General features: G+C 43.8%; 1 protein-coding gene across 12 annotated transcripts in view; it reads left to right on the forward strand.

Moving 5' to 3' along the window:
• The window catches only part of TMCC3 (transmembrane and coiled-coil domain family 3), a 326,327-nt gene that overhangs the window by 236,555 nt on the left and 73,740 nt on the right, over nucleotides 1-16,032 (forward strand). The window contains exon 1 of one of the 12 annotated variants that reach the window (XM_086712638.1): nucleotides 11,209-11,431. The exons of the other annotated variants lie outside the window; for them this stretch is intronic. The gene's annotated coding sequence lies outside the window, so the exon portion shown is untranslated. Of the gene's footprint in view, nucleotides 1-11,208; nucleotides 11,432-16,032 lie in introns of those variants that run through there. 12 annotated transcript variants of the gene reach the window in all.

Consider the following 16,032-nt stretch of genomic DNA (forward strand, 5'->3'; position numbering starts at 1 on the left):
GTTATGAAAATGGTCTAGCATCAAGCCTTGTACCTGGCAGGTGCTCAGGAGTTGGTTGAAGAATGGATCCTGGGGTGAAGGTAAGAATCAGACAAGGGCTAGAGTAGGATAGGTCCTGGCCTGGGGGGTCAGATGGGGTCTGATTCCCCTGTTTTTGAACACTGAGAGGTTTTCATCCAAGTGGTTTTTCTACCTCAAAGAGAGCATCTGGTGCAGGTGTGAGCCTTGTTTCCTTAAGGCACAGAGGATCCCCAGAGGCTTGTCCAAGGTCAAGCCATCTTGTTTGGGCTGTTTTCTTTGTCAGGTGGTCTTGACATTTGGGCTATTTTCTTTTCTTTTTTCTATTTTAATGTTTATTTATTTTTGAGAGCGCGAGCCTCTGAGAGCAAGCAGGGGAGGAGCAGAGAGAGGGAGACACAGAATCTGAAGCAGACTCCAGGCTCTGAGCTGTCAGCACAGAGCCTGATGTGGGGCTTGAACTCATGAACCATGAGAACATGACCTGAGCTGAAGTCAGACACTTAACCGACTGAGCCACCCAGGCATCGGTCTTTTCTTAATAGGACAACAAAAACAGAACAGACAAAAAACTGGTTGTTTTTTTTCCTCTTTTTTGTTCTTTTAAATAACAGCCTTATTGAGATATAATTCACGTACCATACAGTTCACTCATTTAAAAGTGTAGACTTAATGGTTTTTTAGTATATTTGCAGAATTGTGCAGTCACCACCGCAATCAATTTCAAAACATTTTCATTGCCCCCAAAACAAACTCTCTACCCATTAGCAATCATTTTCCATTTCCTCCCTCCCAAACCCCCAGGCCAAGCCAGCCCTAATTTACTTTCTGTTTCTCTGGATTTGCCTGTTGTGGACACTTTCTGTAAATGGAATCAGATGTCACGTGGTCTTTTGTGTCTGCCTTCTTTCACTCGGCATCAAGTTTCCAAGGTTCGTCTGCGTTGTGGCTTCTGTCCGCACTTCGTTTCATTCTGTTGCGAAATGATCTTCCATCGTGTGGCTGCACCATTTTGTTTATCCGCTCATCAGCTGGTGCACATTTGGGTTGGTTGTTTCCAGTGTCGGGCTCTTAGGATCAGTGTTGCCGTAAACGTGTGTGTGCAGGTTTTTGCATGGGCATATGCTTTCCTATCTCTCGGGTACCTACCTAGGCGTAGCTTTGCTGGCTCACCTGGTAGTTCTGTGCTTGACCTTTTGAGGGACCGCCAGAGTGTTCTTCCCCAGCAGCCTCTCTGGTTTACATGGCACGGGCAGTGCACGAGGGCTCCGACTTCTCCACGTCTTCACCGGTGCCGCTTACAACCAGTCTTCTGATGATAGTCTTTCTGGTGGGTGTGACGTGGTGTCTCTCTGTGCTGTGGTGTTGGTCTTTGAAATTTCATTTTTCTTTCTTCTTCTTTTTTTTAAATTTTATTTGAGAGCGAGAGCAAATAGGGGAGAGGGGCAGAGGGAGAGAATCTTAAGCAGGCTCCACACTCAGCACCGCGCCTGATGTGGGGCTCTATCCTAAGACCCGGAGACCATGACCTGAGCCGAAATCAAGAGTTGGATGCTCAGCTGACTGAGCCACCCGGGCAACCCTTGAAATTTCTTTAAGTTTTATTTTTAATGTTTTTTTTTGAGAGGGGTGGGGAAGAGAGAGAGGGAGACACAGGGTCTGAAGCAGGCTCCAGGCTTCAAGCTGTCAGCACAGAGCCAGACGCGGGCTCACACTCATGAACTGTGAGATCATGACATGGGCTGAAATCAGCCGCTTAACCCGCCTGGGAGGCGTGCCCCTTTGAAATTTCTTTTAATCAAAGTAGTTGTATTCATTATATGAGGAAATAAGTGAAATATCTCTAGCTGAAAAGTCTGGTATAATTAATAATATAACTTCTAAATTAATTTCCATACTTTTACATATTCCTTCTTGAAACGTAAGCTCTACTCCCAACATGGGGCTTGAACTCACAACCCTGAAATCAAGAGTTGCGTGCTCTTCCGACTAAGCCAGCCAGGCGCCCCCCCATTCCTTATTCCTTCTTTACTAGTCATTTGTCAAAGCCGATCATCCCAAACCAGTGTTGGATAGAATAGTTGTGAGTGTGTATAGTGCGGCTTGTACTTACTTCCTTGCTCAAACTGCACAAGAACAGGCGCCTGGAGCGTCAGGGTCCTTCCCACTGCGGAGCTGAAGGTGGGGAGGCTTCGTCAGCAGCCAGCCTTTTGAGGGATGGTAGCAGGTGTCCGGGCCCTTGTCATCACATGTAATTGGCCGGGGCATTTACTCCTGATTCTCCCAAGGGTTAGCTGCTGCCGGGCAGATAGGGTGGGGAGTATAAATGGGTACAGCCCGAACATTACACATAGACTCCCATGTCCTCTTTACAGACAAGCTTTACAGCCTGCAGATTCCCTTGTAAGGAACAAGAAGCCTAACAAAATGCATAGCACCTGTGAGGCCAAAAGTAAATGTTGGTTTAATGAATGATTTGCTTTGGCTTTGGGAGGCAGACACTATTCGAGCATCGCAGCTGGAGCAAGCCATTAAGCTCCCCGAGCCTTGGTACCTTATCTGTAAGAGAGAGATACCAAGTGCCTCTGCTGCAGCGTTCCCACGGTGACATAAAAGCGCCTGGTTCCTGGTACGCGCTCAGTAAATGTTAATTCACTTTCCATAAGTGGCTCTGCTGTTCGTCTCATGTTTTTCTCTACAGGTTTAGCCCAGCTCTAGATATGACCGAACACAGGGTCGATTGTACTGTTTTGCTTATCTTTTCTTCACAGAGAAATAATGAGCATTTGGCTAAAATTAAGTATCGATGGAAATGAATATTGCAGTTTGGTTGCTGCTGATTGACATATGTTTGCTAAATAGCTACTCAAATTTCAGGAAGCTTGCCTAGAAATTAAAAAAAAAAAAAAATCCTAAGAAGAGTTACCCTCTTTGCCAGGTACTTATTTATAAAATTGTCTTCTATGGAATGACCCAGCTGAAAATTTTTCTATAAAACACTGGCTGAGCTTTGGCTCAAGAGTTCAAGTTAGCCTGCATAAAATCTTAAACATCAATGGGTATGAAAGGGTTGGGTCATTTTTTGGAGCTTCTTTGCCTTGGAAATACATATTTTTTCTTTCTTCCTTTCTTTCTTTCTTTCTTTCTTTCTTTTCTTTCCTTCCTTCCTTCCTTCCTTCCTTCCTTCCTTCCTTCCTTCCTTCCTCTCTCTCTCTCTCTCTCTCTCTCTCTCTCTCTCTCTCTCTCTCTCTTCTTTCTTTCTTTCTTTCTTTCTTTCTAGAAAGGGCTGTTTTTTGGTCACTGGGTCTTTTTTTAGACTTGCAGGGAAGTCATAGTAACAGGCTCCATGTCTGATTGGGTTCCATGGCAACAAAGGGTTGTGACTTTATTAGAGAAGAGTCGAGCATGCCAAGAAAGATAAAAATCAGAGTATGGAAAATGTCTGACCAGATGAATGTGTTTTTTTGGATGGCGTGTCCTGGAACGAAACATTTCCCCGAATTGGCATCAGTCTCTGTTGCAAATTTGAATCCCACCGGGTTATCATTAGGTCATAGGGATCAGTGCTTATTTCCAAAAGATCTGCCTGCATCTTCATTCATCCTTTTTTATATCTTGGTATATTAAAAAAAAAAATCAAAACAGTAATGGTAGGAACCTAACCGGAGAGGATTCTGATTTCAAAGGTAGAAAAGAAATTTAGCTCATTCTTTGTGCAACTGATTACAGCTGTAAATTGTGAGACTGTGTGGGAGGGCCAATTAGAGGCAATTATAACTCGATTGAACGCCCCCTGAATTAAAGCTTGCTGTGTGCATTCCAAGCTGGGGGTCTTGTTTCCATCCCTGTTCCTCGTTGATGGGTGTAGAGGTACGGGTTCCAGGATAAGGTTGTAGAATCTCGGTAGGAGACGCCCTCTGTGCTCTCCCACAGCAAGGTGCAGGCTGATGTTCTGACCGAAAGTGTTGTAATTTGTTAGAGACCTTTTTGCTAAAGGTTCTAATATTTGGCAAAGAAATAGCAAGAATTTCGAATCCTCTTCCCCGGTTATGAATGTGTAGGACTGTCTTTGCTTTTTTATCAGATGTGCTGTGTTTATATTTCTCCTCATCCTGACATTGAAAGTGGAAAAACTCCAAAGAGCAGGTAGATGTTCCGACATGCTCCCTGGGTTCAGACTTCATGAGTCACTTACAGCCTCACCATGATGAATCAGAAACCACACAGGTACTCATGATAAACATTAATAAGTAGTATTGGTATAAGAGCAAAGAATGAGCTCACCAGGTTTTCGGTGTCCCGGCAATCATTAATCAGGTGTTAAGTCTTTGGGGAAATTATTTAACTTCCTTGGGCCTTGGTTTCTTTATCTTCAGATGAGTTTGACCTGAATTTGTGTGTCCCAAACTTCCCTGTTTATGGGATTAACTTGGGGCCCTGGTTTAACACACGGAACCTCTGTTAGAGATTTTGATTCTCTAGGTCTGGGGTGGGGCTGGCATAGCAGGGGCCCAAGGTGACTTACAATCAGATGTTCAGGAAATACCAGACTAACTTAGTAGTTAGGAAACTTGACTTGGTTGTAAGAAGGTGGGTGGAGATGGGAGGGAGAAAGGAGACGGTTGGATGCAGACCCCCAGGTTCTGCCCCTGCACCATTGGTCTAGGCGGGGCCCAGGAGTCAGGTGATGTGGCCATAATTTGAGAAACACTGGTCTGTACTAATCATGCTCACTCCTAGCCACAAAGATAGCCCTTCCACATGTCGCCCATGACAACCACAAATAAGCCCAAAGATGTGGGTTGATGGCACGGTTTGGAGGGTTCTCCAAACTCCACATTGCTTTTTGTAAAAGTTACTTGCTTTAAAATCTTGGAGTTGTGCAGAATTCACAGAATTTTCGACTCTATGCTGTGTTGTTTCCATTGGATAAGACAGTGTTTGCTAAGCATAGTTACATCCAGTGTGCACGAGACAGTACCACCATCATAGGAATTACCTGGGGAACTTGTTAAACATATAGAAATTGGACTCCCAGACCCAAAGATATTGTAAGTCCTATAAAAGGGGCTGGGCATCGGTCTTTTTTTTTTTTTTCCTTATTTGAGGGTGTGTGTGTATTTCTTTTTAGGGTTTAAAAAAAATTTTTTTTTAATGTTTATTTTTGAGAGAGGGAGAGAGAGAGCACATGTGAGGCAAGGGAAGGGGAGAGAGAGAAGGGGGGGACAGGATTGAAGGGGGCTCTTGGCTGAAAGCACAGATCCCAATGCAGGGCTTGAACTCACGAACTGAACCAAAGTCAGACACTTAACTGACTGAGCCACCCAGCTGCCCCGGGTTTGTTTTTTGTTTTTTTGTTGTTATTTATTTATTTTTAATTTAATTTTTTATTTTTTTTTAATTTACATCCAAATTAGTTAGCATATAGTGCAACAATGATTTCAGGAGTAGATACCTCAGTGCCCCTTACCCATTTAGCTCATCCCCCCTCCCACAACCCCTCCAGTAACCTTCCGTTTGTTCTCCATATTTATGAGTCTCTTCTGTTTTGTCCCCCTTTCTGTTTTTATATTATTTTTGCTTCCCTTCCCTTATGTTCATCTGTTTTGTCTCTTAAAGTCCTCATATGGGTGAAGTCATATGATTTTTGTCTTTCTCTAATTTCACTTAGCATAATACCCTCCAGTTCCATCCATGTAGTTGCAAATGGCAAGATTTCATTCTTTTTGATTGCTGAGTAATACTCCATTGTATATATATTTACCACATCTTCTTTATCCATTCACCCATTGGTGGACATTTGGGCTCTTTCCATACTTTGGCTGTTGTGGATAGTGCTGCTATAAACATGGGGGTGCATGTGTCCCTTTGAGACAGCACACCTGTGTCGGTGGATAAATGCCTAGTAGTGCCAGTGCTGGGTCATAAGGTAGTTCTATTGTTACTTGAGGAACCGCCATACTGTTTTCCAGAGTGGCTGCACCAGCTTGCATTCCCATGTTTTTGTTTTTAAATGTATTTTGAGAGAGAGCAAGCGAGCAGGGGAGGGACAGAGAGAGAATCCCAAGCAGGCTCCATGCTGTCAGCACAGAGCCGGATGCAGGGACACAGGGCTTAATCTCATGAACTGTGAGATTGTCACTTGAGCCGAAATCAAGAATCGAATGTTTCATGGACTGAGCCACTCAGGCGCCCCTCTTTTTAGGTTTGACAAACATTGTGGGCTTCTCTCCCCAGTCTCACCCCAATTTCCAGAGTAAAACCGATTTTAAGTGTAAACACATGTTTAGCACAAGTTCTGTGGTTAAATCAAGCCATTTAGTTTAAAAAGGGTCTGTAACTCATACAGCAGGTGCTTGAGGAAAAAAAAAACAACTGATCTTCTGAGACTCTAAGACAAAATTCCTAAACTTGAACGATGAAATCATTAGCTGCTGGAGCAAACACATTTTAATGTGTATCTGCTTTGTAGAGTTTTGTGCCTTGTTTGTTCTATTTACTGTTTAACAAAGATGGAATAACATTGTTAAAATGAAGAGTTTAGTAAAACTTTGGTGTAAGCCTGAATTTATGAAGGTTTACTTTTCTCCCCTATTAACTAGCTTAACTTAAAAAAGTGTTAAGTTTAGGGGCGCCTGGGTGGCTCACTCTTGATTTCAGTGCAGGTCATGATCTCATGGTTCATGAGTTCAAGCCCTGTGTCAGCTCCATGGTGACAGTGCAGAGCCTGCTTGGGATTCTCTCTCTTCCTCTCTCTTTGCCCCTCCCCTGCTCTCTCGCTCTCACTCTTTCAAAATAAATAAACTTCTAAAAAAGTGCAAGTTTATAGGAGAAAAATCTCATAAAGGACATAAGGTGGAAAATGTTCTTAGAATTTTTAACCCAGAGATAAGCACTGTTAATGTTTCTTATGTATTCTTACATAAATGTTTTCTGCACAAAACATATATATCCATTATTTATTTAACCAGTCTCCTATTGATATACAATTTAAGTGCCTTCTAGGGTGATGGTTTTTTCCATGTTTGTTTGCTTTGTAATACTGTACTGAATATTTTTGTACATCTTTTTTTCTGTAACCATGTATGGATAGATTTCTAAAAGAGAGATTGTTGAGTCAAGGGGTATGTGTCTTTCAAATAAGGAAAGATGGCAATACAGTGCCCTTCCAAAGGTTTCGCCAATTTAACTGGTGAAATCTTTGATTTTCAAAAGACTTTCCTGTCCCAGTTTATTCTAATAGAGCAGGAGAGCTAACTGTCCTTGTCTACTTACACAAAACCTGAGACGTACCTCAGGTCCTCTGGTTGGAGGGATGAGTAGAGATATTTCATAAAGAGAAGAATTTAAAAGGTATTTAAGAAGTATGCCTGGGTGGCTCAGTCGTTAGGTATCTGACTTCAGTTCAGGACATGATTTTACCATCTGTGAGTTCGGGCCCCGTGTTGGGCTCCGTGCTGACAGCTCAGAGCCTGGAGCCTGTTTCAGATTCTGTATCTCGCTCTCTCTCTGCCCCTCCCCTGCTCACGTTCTGTCTCTGAAAAATGAATAAACCTTAAAAAAAAAAAATTAAAAGGTATTTAAGGTGTTCCCTGGGAGAGCAAAATAGAGAAATAGTTTAGTAAAGCAAATAACCCTGAATTTGCCAATAGAATTCTTTGGGTCACATGAGGTCCCAGAACCTGAATTGGGTTCTGAAGAAAGTAAGACGATCTTGGAGCATCATATACTGTGAGAAAGCCATGGCCTGTTCCCTGGGTATGGTGCTGCTCCCTTGGTAGATCTTGTAGGGCACTTGTGAGTGAAGCATCGTGGTGATGAGATGCTGTTCATTTTACATAACCTCTGATGCAAGTCACGGTCTAGTTAGGGTGTGTGTGTGTGTGTGTTTCAAGGTAATGTTTAAATTAAAAGAATTACTTTTCAGTAGTCTTCTGGCCCAGACTGTGTGCGTGTCCTTAGTGTCTGAGAGATAACTAACACAAATCAGGAGCCCTGTGGCCTGGGGTGTTGCTGGTTTAGTGGCAGATGCCATCTAATCTGGCCATCGACGTGCCTTCATTTTGCCTCCTACTGGCAGCAAGATAGGAGGGGATCTTTTAGACCCAGAAAATTAGTTGAATTTATTCAAGTCTGGGAAATTCAAATCTATTCAAGGCAGAGAAGAATGAAGAGGTGTCCTGGATCTATATGTCAGTAAGAGTTGAAACCTTACAGCTGGCTAAGAGGGATGGCCAGGTGGATTGTGAGTTAAAAGGAGCCATCCAGAGTCCGGACAGTCGGGGAGCAGCAAGAGCCTCAGGCTAGAGGTGGCATGTTGGAGAGTGAGTGTGTGTTCTTTCTCAGCACTCAGGGACCAAAGTGCCCTCTCAGACTGGTCATGCTTCAGCCGAGCCACACCTGGGCAGGTGGAAGACAGCCAGGAGTAAAACAAGTTCTGAAGTCTATAGCTCTGAATTGAATCATTCTCTATTTTTAATCAAAATTGGTAAATGAACCAAATGACTAGATAGCCTCAAGGCAATTGTCAAGTAATTTCACATTAGAAACTTGAGAGAGGTTTTTTTGTTTTTGTTTTTATTTATGTTTTGGTTTTTGGGGTTTTTGTGTTTTGTTTTTGTTTTTGTTTTTTTTTTGAGATATTTATGACTGAGACACAGACCTGAAGTAGGTATGCAGAGCTGGGCCATGGATGAAAGAGTGGATATCTGAAGCTGCCAGGGAAGGACTAGGAAGGGAGGAAGAGGTGATTGTGAATGTGTTTTTAGCAAGTAAGTTGGAGATAACATAAAGTATCCAGTGACCAAGGTATTCTCAGACTAGGAAGGCAGCCATAAAAATAGGTAAGACAAATTGGAGCCCAAATTTGAAGTCAAAACCCAGAGGAAAAATGAATGAGCTTGGCTATGTGGAATTGAATTCTGTATGCTGTAGTGGTCTGATTTTTAAATCTTATTGTGATTTAAGATGTTCATTTTAAGAGTTAGAATAGGCAAAATGCATTCAGCAAAGAAAATATACTCTTCTTATATTAAAAGTATGGTATTGATTTAACATTTAGTTTAAGGCAAGATCCATTTGCTAGATTTATCTTTAACATTTGTTTAAGACTTTTACTTGAACAGAAGCTTATTATGCAATATTAACTTTGGTAGACACTCTTCCTCTGAAATATTACAGTATAGTTTTACGTAAAGAGTAAAGTTCTGTTGACTAGGCTTTATTATACTGACAACATTCTGTCTCTTTTCCAGACCCCAGTGTCTCTGTCCTCCATCACACCCTGCCCCCAACACAGAATTAAATCAATACCACTTAAGCCACACAGCAGTTTTGAGATCTTTGCATTAGTTATTTAATGTGAAGGGCAGGAAACCCCTGGTCCTCTGACCATGCTGGCCTGATTTTTTCTTGTGGCTTATGGCAATTCAAATATTTGAGAATCTTTTCATACAAGGAAGGTCAAGGGGATTTAAAGACAAATGACTGACAGCAGGAAAGCTTGTAATCCGTTGCAGGGGTTAGTACTCGAGTTATTGTAATAAGAGCCAGTGTATGATCACGAGAGAGCAAGAGAAAAATAAGGAATATCTTGTGTCTGGTATGACATCAAGTTCTTTTTCTGATCTCATTAATTTCTAGGAGGAATTTCCTCAGATGAGACTAGAGTCTCAAGAACATTAACTTCATCGCCCAAGGTCACATGGATGGCAGCTAGATGGCAGTTAGTAGAGTTAGAATAGGCAAGCTTAAGAGTTAGAATAGGCCAAGTGCATTCAGCAAAGAAAATATGTTCTTCTTATATTAAACGTATGGTATTGACTTAACATGTAGTTTAAGGCAAGATCCAAGCTACTCCAAGCTACTAGATGGCAGCTGGGATGTGATCAGATCCGCTGGACCTTAAAGTCCACGCATATCCCGTCAGTAACTGGCCCCCCAGACACTGTCGCCAATAGGCTCCAGTTCTGTTTCTTTAGCCCTGCCTTTCTCTGAGTGTCCATCTAGGTATCTGTGCTTGAATGGCCCACAGGAACCTCACATCCATCCTCTGCCCCCAGTCTCCTCCTGCTGCCTCTCCCCAGTTTTTCTGTCTTGTAAATGATCTTCCTGACCACCAGAACAAATGCAAAAGAAGTGAGATTTTCTTTGACTCTCCCTTTTAATCTCCACATCCAGTTGGTGGCACATCCTTTTGACGATGCCTCTTTGGTGTACCTCAGGCGCTCTGCCCTCCTTCCCCACTACCACTGTCCAGCCTTCACCGACTCTTGCCTTAGATGCCTACAGCAAGCTCCAGTCTGTTGCACCAAACGTGTTTTCCCTTCTGCTTCTCAGAACGACTTGTCTGAAGCCAAGGTCTGGTCATCCTAATCCCTTTAGCAACTGCCACATGGCCTGTTGGATGAAATCCTAACACCTTAGCATGACTTCAGGGAACTCTCAAGGTCTGATCTCTGTTCTGCCAGCCCGGTTCTTCTGCCTTCTCCACCTTGCCCTGAGTCCTCCAAATCCTTACCTGCTGTCTGGCTGACCGGTTCAGAACTCACTTTACCTGAAGCACCTTTTGATTGACAAGTCTCTTCCTGCCTTGTATCCACCTCGTCCCTTTCCCTGTCCTTCCTCGCTGCCCCCTGGGCTCCCCTTCCCAAGTGCTGCCTTATAGCAACAGGTACACCCAGGGCGCTCATCACAGGCTGTCAGTGCTTTCCTGGCCGCCAGACTGAGAATGGGGGAAGGGAGGGACTGTCCCCTTACAACTCCAGCACGCCTTGCTGTGCCTGACACGCAGAGGCACCAGTGAGCATTTGTCTCATGAATGAGGCGACAGAGGAAAGAGTCTCCTGACTCCTCACTTCATCCCGGCGACTGCCCTTCCCTCGGCGTTGGAGCCATTCACTGCTTGCTCCGCGATCGTTCATGTTGGTGTTTCTTGTGCTCAGTTCACCCCTTTGCCCTGGCTCTTCCCAGAGTGTGTTGAATTGAGCCCATTTCTTCGTCAGTAAACCAGGAGCGCCAGACTGAGTGTCTTCTGGGGTCCTCTTGCCATCCCCGGGCTGTGTGGTGACAGGACCCCCTTCTTGTCTGCCCCCCCCCCCCCCCCCCCCCCGCACAGATACAGAATGTGCCTCTTCTGGCAGCACAAAGAGCCCACTTGTCCAGCAGTGGCTTGAACACAGTATATTATTGCTGGCAGTTGGATCGGTCCCACTGCAGGGCGTGGAGTTTCCCTGAGACAAGCACAGGACTACTCAGATATGTGAGCAGTATCTCCAAAGTCCGGGGTGAGTCATATGGTAGGTGCTGTCGGAATATCAAGCCCGTCTGCCTTACGGCCTCAGATGCCTCTCGGGCAGGAAGGTGAGCAGGCTGCTGACCCTGTTCTGCCCTCTGATTTGTCGTGTGGTGTTCGGTAAGTCTCTTCACCCGCTCTCCCATTCCAGGCAGCCTGTGTAAATATATACTGTAGAGCTTTGTGGTCATTAATGGTTTATGAGGTGCTTAAAAGAAATACAAATTATTTTTGTGCTTGCCCCAAATCCTCCCTAATTGCCCAGCGGCTTTCTAGGTATTTAAACTGCCTAAATTCCTGAACCACCAAACCGTCTCTCCGGGGCCTTTAAGAATGTAAACCCAGCCTGTGTGATTTAAGAAATGAGCAAATACGCGCGGTGTTTGAGTGTGCCAGCTCCTGGCCGAAGCGAGCTGGTTCTCCATCCGCTTCCCCTGGCTCTACCCAGACTGAGTTGGGTCTAACTCTGTATCCTGACTTTGGCTCTTTTGAAAAGTGGATATCCTTGAATCCTCCCTTTCCTGAAAACTTCAGACTCCATAAAACAGATTTTGTGTGACAGTGTCGGCCACTGTCAGTGCCCCATGAGAAAGATGGGTGTGGTGGCTGTGGGCCGGGAGAGGAAGCAGCAGTGGGAAGTGTAGGTCTGTAGGCAGGGCGTGGTGATGGATGCAGGGCTCCCTGTGGGCTGGAGAACGTTCATGTCACCCGAGCTCTGCCCCTGTGAGCTGCCCGATCTCCTGGGAAATTGTATTCAATTTGTGACTTTGTATGGGTGCCTGGGCCACGGAAGGTTTCTGTACATTGCTACAAAATGCCTATACTGTTTCATTTCCTGGACATTAAACTATTTGAACACATTAGTTTGGTCTCAAAGGTTGATCTAGAATATTCCAAAGGTGGGCTTACTGTTGATAATGATCCCTAGCCTTTGGGAACAAACAATTGGTGATGGAGGAGGGGTGTGGAAAGTTGGAGGAGTGTGCTGCTTATCATTTGATCTTTTGCATCTTGAAGATTAAATTTCTGTTATTAAAAAAAAAAAAATGGAGAGCCTATTCTAACAACAAAGCATCTTAGTAGCCTCCCAGCATAGTGAGTGCAACAGTCACGTACAGTTTGGGTTGGAATGAAAGGGGAGATGGCCGCCCAGACCGCGAGGGCACCGCTTGTAATACAGCTGCTGCCGCCGGCCGCTCTTCAAGAGGATGTAGGAAGGGGTCTCTTCTTGCCAGCTGCTGGTCTACCAGGCTGTTCTGGAGAAGCCTCCTCAATGTGGGCAGGCCCCTCCCGGCTCTGCCTCCTCCTGATTGCAGTCCTGCAGCTGACAGAGGAGTTGTCTCAAGCGCAGACAAGGGTGGTTTGCAGGCTGCCTGGGGGTTCGTGTGTAGCCTGAGGGAAATTTGGTCTCCTGTACGTTCTCTCTCTTTCTCTCTCTCTTTATCTAGACTATACCCTTTACATTCCTGGGTGTGACCCAGAGGACCAAGTCAGGACCCCCTCCTGGGATGGCTAGGAGGCCTTTAAGTTCAGGTCACATTAAGCAGGTCCTCAAATTTAGATTTTAACATTATTACCCAAGAGTTAAGCATAGAACCAGAGATAGACCAAAAGGATTAAAAGATCGATGTCACTCAATGCATAACTTAAACGATACATACCCACACAGAGTTTATCACACGGTGTAACTTACTCCATGGCTTTTATTTTTTAAATTTTTTTTTTTAACGTTTATTTATTTTTTTGGGACAGAGAGAGACAGAGCATGAACGGGGGAGGGGCAGAGAGAGAGGGAGACACAGAATCAGAAACAGGGTCCAGGCTCTGAGCCATCAGCCCAGAGCCCGACGCAGGGCTCGAACTCACGGACCGCGAGATCGTGACCTGGCTGAAGTCGGACGCTTAACCGACTGCGCCACCCAGGCGCCCCTATTTTTTAAATGTTTATAGATTGTGAAATACTAAACATAAAAGATTGCATTTAAAAAATAACATGAAACACTCCTGCACCTAAAACCAAGGGTAAGAAATTGAACTTGATCCCATGACGTTTTCCGGGATTGCATATCCCCTCCATCACAACCCCTGTCTCTCCCCCTGCCCCCAGCCTGAGGTCTGGCTGTCCTAAGGTATGTGTTAACCATTTTCTTGCTTTTTCTTCATCATTTTACCACCTGTGTGTTTATACCTAAATAAGTGTTGGCTTGAACTTTAGAAAGTAGTATTCGTACTGCATGTAGTTTTTTCCACTTGATTATTTTAAGATTGATCTATTTTAATTGTACATTGTAGCTATGGTTCATCTCCTTCCATGTAACAAATGCACACAGTGTATATATATTCATTCTGTTGCCTATAGACCTTTGGGTTATTTCTGGGTGGTGGTGGTTTTCTGTTGTGAACATTGTGGCTATGATTTTTTTTTTTTTTTTAGCAGCAGGCAAAAGTTTATTAGAGTATGAGATTAGAAAGGAAGAATAGTAAGAAAGCTCTCTTTACAGAGGGAACATTTGAAAGTGCATGCCCCTGTGCTGTGAATTTTTTTTTAATGTTTATTTACTTTTGAGAGAGAGAGAGACCCAGCATGAGCAGGGGAGGGGCAGACAGAGAGGGAGACACAGAATCTGAAGCAGGCTCCAGGCCCTGAGCTGTGAGCACAGAGCCTGACGCGGGGCTCGAACCACAAACCACAAGATCATGACCTGAGCTTAAGTTGGACACTCAACCAACTGAGCCACCCAGGTGCCCCGCTATGAATATTTTTAATACACTTTCTTAACGTGAGCATTTGGTCCTAGGAATGGAATTTCTGGGTCTCTAGAGCATGTGGCAAACAATTTTTAATGTTTTAAGAATTCATTAAATTATGAACATTTTAAATATATCTTGTAATCTGATTTCAGCATTGCTTTGTTTAAATCCTGGAGCCATCAAAAATGTTTTTACATTGAAATAGTAGGGCCACCCTATTTTGGCCCCTGAGACACTTTAACCTTAAGGAGATACCCTTACTGCTTTTCGTAGTTGTTACAGAAACCATTTTTGAAGGGCAAAACCAAACTTTAAGAATTGAGAACACAGGGATGCCTGGGTGGTACAGTCAGATGAGCGTCCAACTCTTGATCTCAGAATTTGTGAATCTCAGGATTCGTGAGTTTGAGCCCATCAGGCTCTGCATGCAGAGCCTGCTTGGGATTCTGTCTCTCCTTCTCTCTGCCCCTCCCCCGCTGTGTACGCTCTTTCTCAAAAAAAAAAAAAAAAAAATTTGAGAGTCACAAATAAAGCAGTCTAGCCCTCAGGAGTCACATGAGCTGTATATATGCAAACAGTCACCAGGTAGTCACTCTGTGACTCTCTTCGACTTACTATCCTGAATACTGAGGTCAGTTATTTTGCTATTTTTAAAAAAATATGTTATTTTGCTATTAGTAAAATCATAGGGCCTAAGAGGAGTGAGCAGGAAAGTATCTTGAGAGTGCTAATGAAATTTTAAAGGTATTTGCGTATTAGTCTGACTTTGAGAGTACAAGCCCTGGGAACTTTGTTAAAAATAATATCAAAGTGAGTAACAACAGACCCTTCCAGAAATCAATATATAACAAAAAGTATCACTGTCCCCAAATTCCCAACCCTGTTTCCCAGAGGTAACCACCATTCACATTTCCTGAGATTTCCTTCTGGAAATTTTCCAGACAACTAAAGTACGCTTGTATATATATAAACCCCAAAACTCTATCTCTTTTAAAGCACAAATGAGCTAGCTGTGCATCTTGCTTTTCTCCCCTAACAATGAGACTTGGATAGCTGTCCGTGTAGCCCATTCACATTCACCTCCGTTTTAGTGGCTACATTGTTTTCCATTGTGCTGGAATTTTCTTAAGCGGTTCCCCTCTGATAGGTGTCTGTGTTGATTCTGGAACTGGAAATAGATGACGGTGCTGGTGGTGGTGGTTCAAGGAGACTGTCCAGTTAGAAGCAGCAAAGAGGGGGGCAGCTGGGTGGCTCAGTAGTTAAGCGTCTGACTTCAGCTCAGGTCATGATCTTGCGGTTCATGAGTTCGAGCCCCGCATTGGGCTCAGTGGTGACAGCCCGAAGCCTGGAGCCTGCTTTGGGTTCTGTGTCTCCTTCTCTCTATGCCCCTCCCCCACTCATTCATTTCTCTCTCTCTCTCTCTCTCTCTCTCTCTCTCTCTCTCAAAAATAAATAAACATTAAAAAATTTTAAAAAACAGCAAAGAATAGGAAAAAGAGGCAAAGACCTATAAATAGTTGGATATCACTTCTGTTCTTTAAATCTCTTGAGGTTTTTGTTTTTGTTTTTGTTTTTGTTTTTGTTTTTTTCCTTTTGCAGCTCTTTGGAGAACATAGGAAGCTCAGAAGCACTAGGTTCTTTTTCCTCCTTGCCCGCCCTTCCTTGTGGTGAAAGAGACTGTGGTATCTAAGTTTCTGAGGGAAAGAAACGTATTCATAAGTTCCTGCTTCAAGAACTGGGGGACTCCAGCTCCATTCTCTCCCACCTCTAGGGCAGTGAGCACCGGACTGTTCTACCCGATTAGCAAACTTTTGCTGATTCATCTGTGTGGATATGGAGGGGTTTCCTTTTACAGAGCTTATCATCGCATTAATATTTTCTCTAACAGTGTTGTTTGCAAACACTGTAGGTTGCCTGTGCAAGCACGATTCTTTCTCTTTCTCTCTGGCTGGCTGAGCTGGCTCCTGAAG

Source organism: Puma concolor, chromosome B4 (assembly GCF_028749965.1).
Source record: "Puma concolor isolate L17-30 chromosome B4, mPumCon1.1.hap2, whole genome shotgun sequence".
In the NCBI taxonomy this organism is placed as follows: Eukaryota; Metazoa; Chordata; class Mammalia; order Carnivora; family Felidae; genus Puma; species Puma concolor.